The sequence below is a fragment of the Cherax quadricarinatus genome, chromosome 89 (assembly GCF_038502225.1).
Source record: "Cherax quadricarinatus isolate ZL_2023a chromosome 89, ASM3850222v1, whole genome shotgun sequence".
In the NCBI taxonomy this organism is placed as follows: domain Eukaryota; kingdom Metazoa; phylum Arthropoda; class Malacostraca; order Decapoda; family Parastacidae; genus Cherax; species Cherax quadricarinatus.
In genome coordinates, this window is record NC_091380.1 from 17,266,065 (window position 1) to 17,272,700 (window position 6,636).

Sequence of the window (6,636 nt, forward strand, 5' to 3'; positions counted from 1 at the left end):
ATATATACAGTGGACCCCCGGTTAACGAACTTTTTTCATTCCAGTAGTATGTTCAGGTGCCAGTACTGACCGAATTTTCTCCCATAAGGAATATTGTGAAGTGGATTAGTCCATTTCAGACCCCCAAACATACACGTACAAATGCACTTACATAAATACACTTACATAATTGGTCGCATTTGGAGGTGATCGTTAGGCGGGGGTCCACTGTATATATATATGCATACACCTACCATCCGACTTATGACCGAGTTCGGTTCCGAGAAACCGGTCGTAAGTCGAAATGGTCGTAAGTCGAACTTTACTACTGAATATCAACAAAACATTTTTGTAATGACTTTATTTTATTGTTTTATTTTGGTATTTCATGTTTTATTTTACTTTTTATGTTGTTAATACTGTATTTTATACTGTAAGGTTTAGGATAAACACTGTGTACAACACAAATACTTGTTTATTTCCCAGTAATTTGGCATAAAAAACACGGTCGTAAGTCGAGTGGTCGTAAGTCGAGCAGGTCGTAAGTCAGATGGTAGGTGTATAGATATATTTATATATAAATATATATATATATATATATATATATATATATATATATATATATATATATATATATATATATATATTATATATTATATATATTATATATTATATATTAACAAGTTGGCCGTCTCCCACCGAGGCAGGGTGACCCAAAAAAGAAAGAAAATCCCCAAAAAGAAAATACTTTCATCATCATTAAACACTTTCACCACACTCACACATTATCACTGTTTTTGCAGAGATGCTCAGAATACAACAGTTTAGAAGCATACACATATAAAGATACACAACATATCCCTCCAAACTGCCAATATCCCAAACCCCTCCTTCAAAGTGCAGGCATTGTACTTCCCATTTCCAGGACTCAAGTCCGACTGCATGAAAATAACCGGTTTCCCTGAATCCCTTCACTAAATATTACCCTGCTCACACTCCAACAGATCGTCAGGTCCCAAGTACCATTCGTCTCCATTCACTCCTATCTAACACGCTCACGCATGCTTGCTGGAAGTCATATATATATATATATATATATATATATATATATATATATATATATATATATATATATATATATATATATATATATATATATATATATATATATATATATATATATATATATATATATATATATGTATATGTATGAAGGAGGGGTGTTAATGTTGCAGTTTAAAAACTGTAGTGTAAAGCACCCTTCTGGCAAGACAGTGATGGAGTGAATGATGGTGAAAGTTTTTCTTTTTCGGGCCACCCTGCCTTGGTGGGAATCGGCCAGTGTGATAATAATAAAAAATAATAATAATATGTATGTATACAGTGGAACCTCAAAAATCGAACTGCTCCCAACTCAACCAATTATGTAAGTGTATTTTTGTAAGTGCTTTTATAAGTGTATTTTTGAGGGTTTGAAATGGACTAATCTAATTTACATTATTCCTGATGGGAATAAATTCATTCGGTAACGGCACTTGGACAGCCTTCTGGACTGAAGAAAGTTCGATATTTGAGGTTCCACTGTATATATATGTCGTGCCGAATAGGCAGAATTTGTGATCTTGGCTTAAATAGCAACGCTCATCTTGCCATATAGGACGTGAAAATTTTGTGTATGCAATAATTTCACCAAAATCATTCTGAACCTAACGAAAAAAATATATGTCACTGTGTTTGTTTAGTATTAAATTACTGTAAACAAATCTAAAATATATTTAGTTGGGTTAGGCTAAAATAAATTGTTCTTGTTATAAAAAGGTTAGGTAAGTTTTCTAAGATACTTTTGGTGCAAAATTAAAAATTTTTACATTAACATTAATGAAAAAAATATCATCTTTAAACGTATAAGAGAAAATTTTAGAAAGGACTTAATTTTAAATGAGTTCTTGCTAATTGACCAGTTTTACATATTCTGCACGACATATATATATATATATATATATATATATATATATATATATATATATATATATATATATATATATATATATATATATATATATATATATATATATATATATATACAGTGGACCCCCGCATAATGATTACCTCCGAATGCGACCAATTATGTAAGTGTATTTATGTAAGTGCGTTTGTACGTGTATGTTTGGGGGTCTGAAATGGACTAATCTACTTCACAATATTCCTTATGGGAACAAATTCGGTCAGTACTGGCACCTGAACATACTTCTGGAGCGAAAAAATATCGTTAATATATATACAGTGGACCCCTGGTTAAGGAACTTTTTTCATTCCAGTAGTATGTTCAGGTGCCAGTACTGACCGAATTTTTCCCATAAGGAATATTGTTAAGTAGATTAGTCCATTTCAGACCCCCAAACATACACGTACAAACGCACTTACATAAATACACTTACATAATTGGTCGCATTTGGAGGTGATCGTTAAGCGGGGGTCCACTGTATATATATATTATATAATATATATATATATATAATATAAAATATATATATATATATATATATATATTATATATATATATACACACACACACACAGCCTCTTCTCACTTAGCGACATACTCAGTTACCGATGCCTCAAAGTTACGATCGACTCTCTGACCAGTATACATACCCAAATAATGTATTAGAGCAGATTTCCTCTATTCTGTTTATTTCAGTATACAGTACATTACTGTACAAGCATTTAAAACTATACCAAAAATGTTATAAATTGTGCAAAAGTGACAATAAAACACTATAAAAAATATTTGATACAAACCCACTACCATTATAGTATGCTCCTCACTTAGCGACGAATTCGTTTGCTGATGTGGTCATAGGAACGGAACTCTGCCATTAAGTGAGGAGAGGCTGTGTATGTAGATATGCGCAGTGTTGGACGAATCCATGTTAAAGGAACTGAAGAACTTGTGGGAAAAATAGGGTTACATTCCTTGTAACCCAAAAAAGTCAAACTTTTTTTTTTTTTTTTGGTTGGAGTCTAGAAATATTACAAAAAAAGATAATGTACTTGTTGTTTATTGTTGCTCGTTAATTCAGTCAAGTAAATCAAGTCAATGTAGTCAGTAAGTCTCTCAGTCCTAGCAGTCAAATCAGTAGGTCAGTCAGTCCAGTCAAGTCAGTAGGTCAGTCAGATCAATCAGTCCAGTCCAGTCAAGTCAGTACAGTCAGTCAGTAAATTAGTCAGTTTATTCAGGTAAACACACATAAATACAGTTACATAAATTATCATACATAGCAGCATATGTAAACACAGCATGTATAGACTGGTATACATAAATCAACAAAGTTAATCACAAACAGATATCAGAGACTCATGGGACACATGTATGGATCAATGATCCTAAACTAACCAAACAGGTATTACACATGTTGCAGCATCATCACATCTGAACAACTGGAAAGGTACACCTGTGGCAGAAATGTGTATTCTTTGCCACAATAATGCTTATATCTTACATTGGCAAGCACAGTATAGCACTTTGGCTTCTTTGGGTTATCCTGGATAATTTACACTACGTATGATAACCGTACTTGTGTGTACCTGTGTACTTTGTTCTTGATTCTGCTGTCATTCAAGCAATAACATTTGCTTGATATATATTCCTTGAAGGACAGGTGTCCTTTGAAAAGAATCAGGAGCTAGGTTTATTTAGGTACAGATACACACAAGTACAGTGGACCCCCGGTTCGTGATACTAATCCGTTCCTGAGAGCTCATCGTAAACCAAAAATATCGGAAAGAAAATCAATTTTCCCCACAAGAAATAATGGAAATCAAATTAATCCGTGCAAGACACCCAAAAGTATGAAAAAAAAACTTTTTCCACATGAAATATTAAGTTTAATGCAATAGAATAGTAATTACAATAACAACAATAACAATAAATAACAATAAATAACGAAAGAATAATTGACACTTACCTTTAATGAAGATCTGGTGATGATTGATGGGATGGGAGGAGGGGAGAGAGTGGATGGTGTTAGTGTTTAGAAGGGGAATCCCCTTCCATTAGGACTTGAGGTAGCAAGTTCTTTTCCGGGGTTACTTCCCTTCTTCTTTTAATGCCACTAGGACCAGGTTGAGAGTCACTGGACTTCTGTCGCACAACATATCTGTCCATAGAGGCCTGTACCTCCCGTTCCTTAATGACTTTCCTAAAGTGGTTCACAACATTGTCAGTGTAATAGTCATCAGCACAGCTTGCAATAGCTGTCTGAGGGTGATTTTCATCCATAAAGGTTTGCACTTCAAGCCACTTTGCACATATTTCCTTAACCCCTTGACTGTTGCAACCCCCAATCCTGAGGTGTCTCCTGGTGTCGCAAAATTTAAAAAAAAAAAAAAAATTATTTTTTCTTATGAAATGATAGAGAATCTTTTCCCGATTGTAATGGCACCAAAAACACGAAATTTGATGGAAAACTGATGGAATTACGCTCTCGCGAAGTTAGCGACCTTGGCGATATTTACAAATTGGTGATTTAGCCCACTTTGAGCCCTATTTTCGGCTAATTCCATTGTTCCAGTCGACCAAACTCATAGCTATTTCTTTAGAACTCCATTTTTTCTATCGATTGAGTACAAGAAACTGCCCATTTACCAATTTCAACTACCCAATAACGTGGTCAGAAATTTGCAATTTGGCCAATTTCACGAAAATTAAAAAATATGACAATTTCAAAATAAGGTCCAGAATGAACAATGCAGAAATTCCCGGATCTAAAATAACATTTTCTTTGTTCATCAGTCATGTCTCCAGGCCCCTATGATATTACTCTTGCTTTCTATTTTGAATTTTTATACAAACAAAAAATAGAAGATTTACTATTATGCAGACTACTCCAATACTGTAATAATTGTATAAATAACATCAACCCATTCATGACTGCATATTAGAATGGCTAGTTGGACATTTATTGGACAATGATGTCATTTGTTTACTTTTGAACATCGGCAAAAATCAAACATTTCCCCTACTTTGAGCTCCATTTCCAGGTTCTTTTTATAGTAAAATCAGTCAAAATCATCTCTTTTTCTATAATATGTTTTCCATTCTATCAAATGAGACCAAGAAAACTAGAATACAACAATAAATACTATACGAAAATAGACCACAAAGTCTGCATTTTAATTAAAAAAAACGGTCGGATTTTTTTTCTCATTATGCACTGCGTGCTCCAAGATTTTTTTTATGTGGTGCATACTGACCACAACAATCCATTCTCTCACATGTGGGCCTACCAGCTTTCTCCTTCTTGATTTGAAGCCGCTAGAATTTATTAGTATATATACGTCAAACTTGGTACCTCGTAAGACGTATATATACGGCCGCGACAGTCAAAGGGTTAATCTTTGAAGTAGGCAACTTCTTCAATTTCTCTCTCCCCTCCTCCAAAGCAGTTTCCTCAGGTCTTGCCTCTTGCTGTTGAAGATGATCTAGCAGCTCATCAATGGTTAGTTCTTCATTGTCCTCCTCCACCAACTCTTCCACATCCTCCCCACTAACCTCCAACCCCAAGGACTTCCCCAATGCCACAATGGATTCCTCAACTGGCATAGGCTTCTCAGGGTTAGCCTCAAACTCCTTGAAATCCCTTTTGTCTACACATTCTGGCCACAGTCTTTTCCAGGCAGAGTTCAAGGTCCTCTTAGTCACTCCCTCCCAAGCCTTACCTATAAGTTTTACACAATTGAGGATAGTAAAGTGATCCTTCCAAAACTCCTTTAGAGTCAATTGAGTTTCTGAGGTCACTACAAAGCACCTTTCAAACATAGCTTTTGTGTACAGTTTCTTGAAGTTGGAAATGACCTGCTGGTCCATGGGCTGCAGGAGAGGAGTGGTATTAGGAGGCAAAAACTTGACCTTAATGAAACTCATGTCCCCAGAAAGTCACTCTACCAAGTCTGTAGGATGACCAGGGGCATTGTCTAATACCAGGAGGCACTTAAGGTCTAATTCCTTTTCAATTAGGTAATTTTTCACATTGGGGGCAAATGCATGGTGTAACCAGTCATAGAAAAAGTCCATAGTGACCCATGCCTTACTGTTTGCCCTCCACAGCACACACAAATTAGCCTTGAGGATATTCTTTTGCCTGAATGCTCTGGGAGTTTCTGAGTGATACACCAATAAAGGCTTCACTTTTCAATCACCACTAGCATTGGAACACATCAACAGAGTAAGCCTGTCTTTCATAGGCTTATGTCCTGGGAGTGCCTTTTCTTCCTGAGTAATGTAGGTCCTGCTTGGTAATTTCTTCCAAAACAGGCCTGTTTCATCACAATTAAACACTTGTTCAGGTTTCAATCCTTCAGCCTCTATGTACTCCTTGAATTCATGCACATATTTTTCAGCCGCTTTGTGGTCTGAACTGGCAGCCTCACCATGCCTAATCACACTGTGTATGCCACTGCGATTCTTAAATCTTTCAAACCAACCTTTGCTGGCCTTAAATTCACTCACATCACCACTAGTTGCAGGCAATTTTTTTACCAAATCGTCATGCAACTGCCTAGCCTTTTCACAAATGATTGCTTGAGAGATGCTATCTCCTGCTATCTGTTTTTCATTTATCCACACCAATAACAGTCTCTCAACATTTTCTAACAC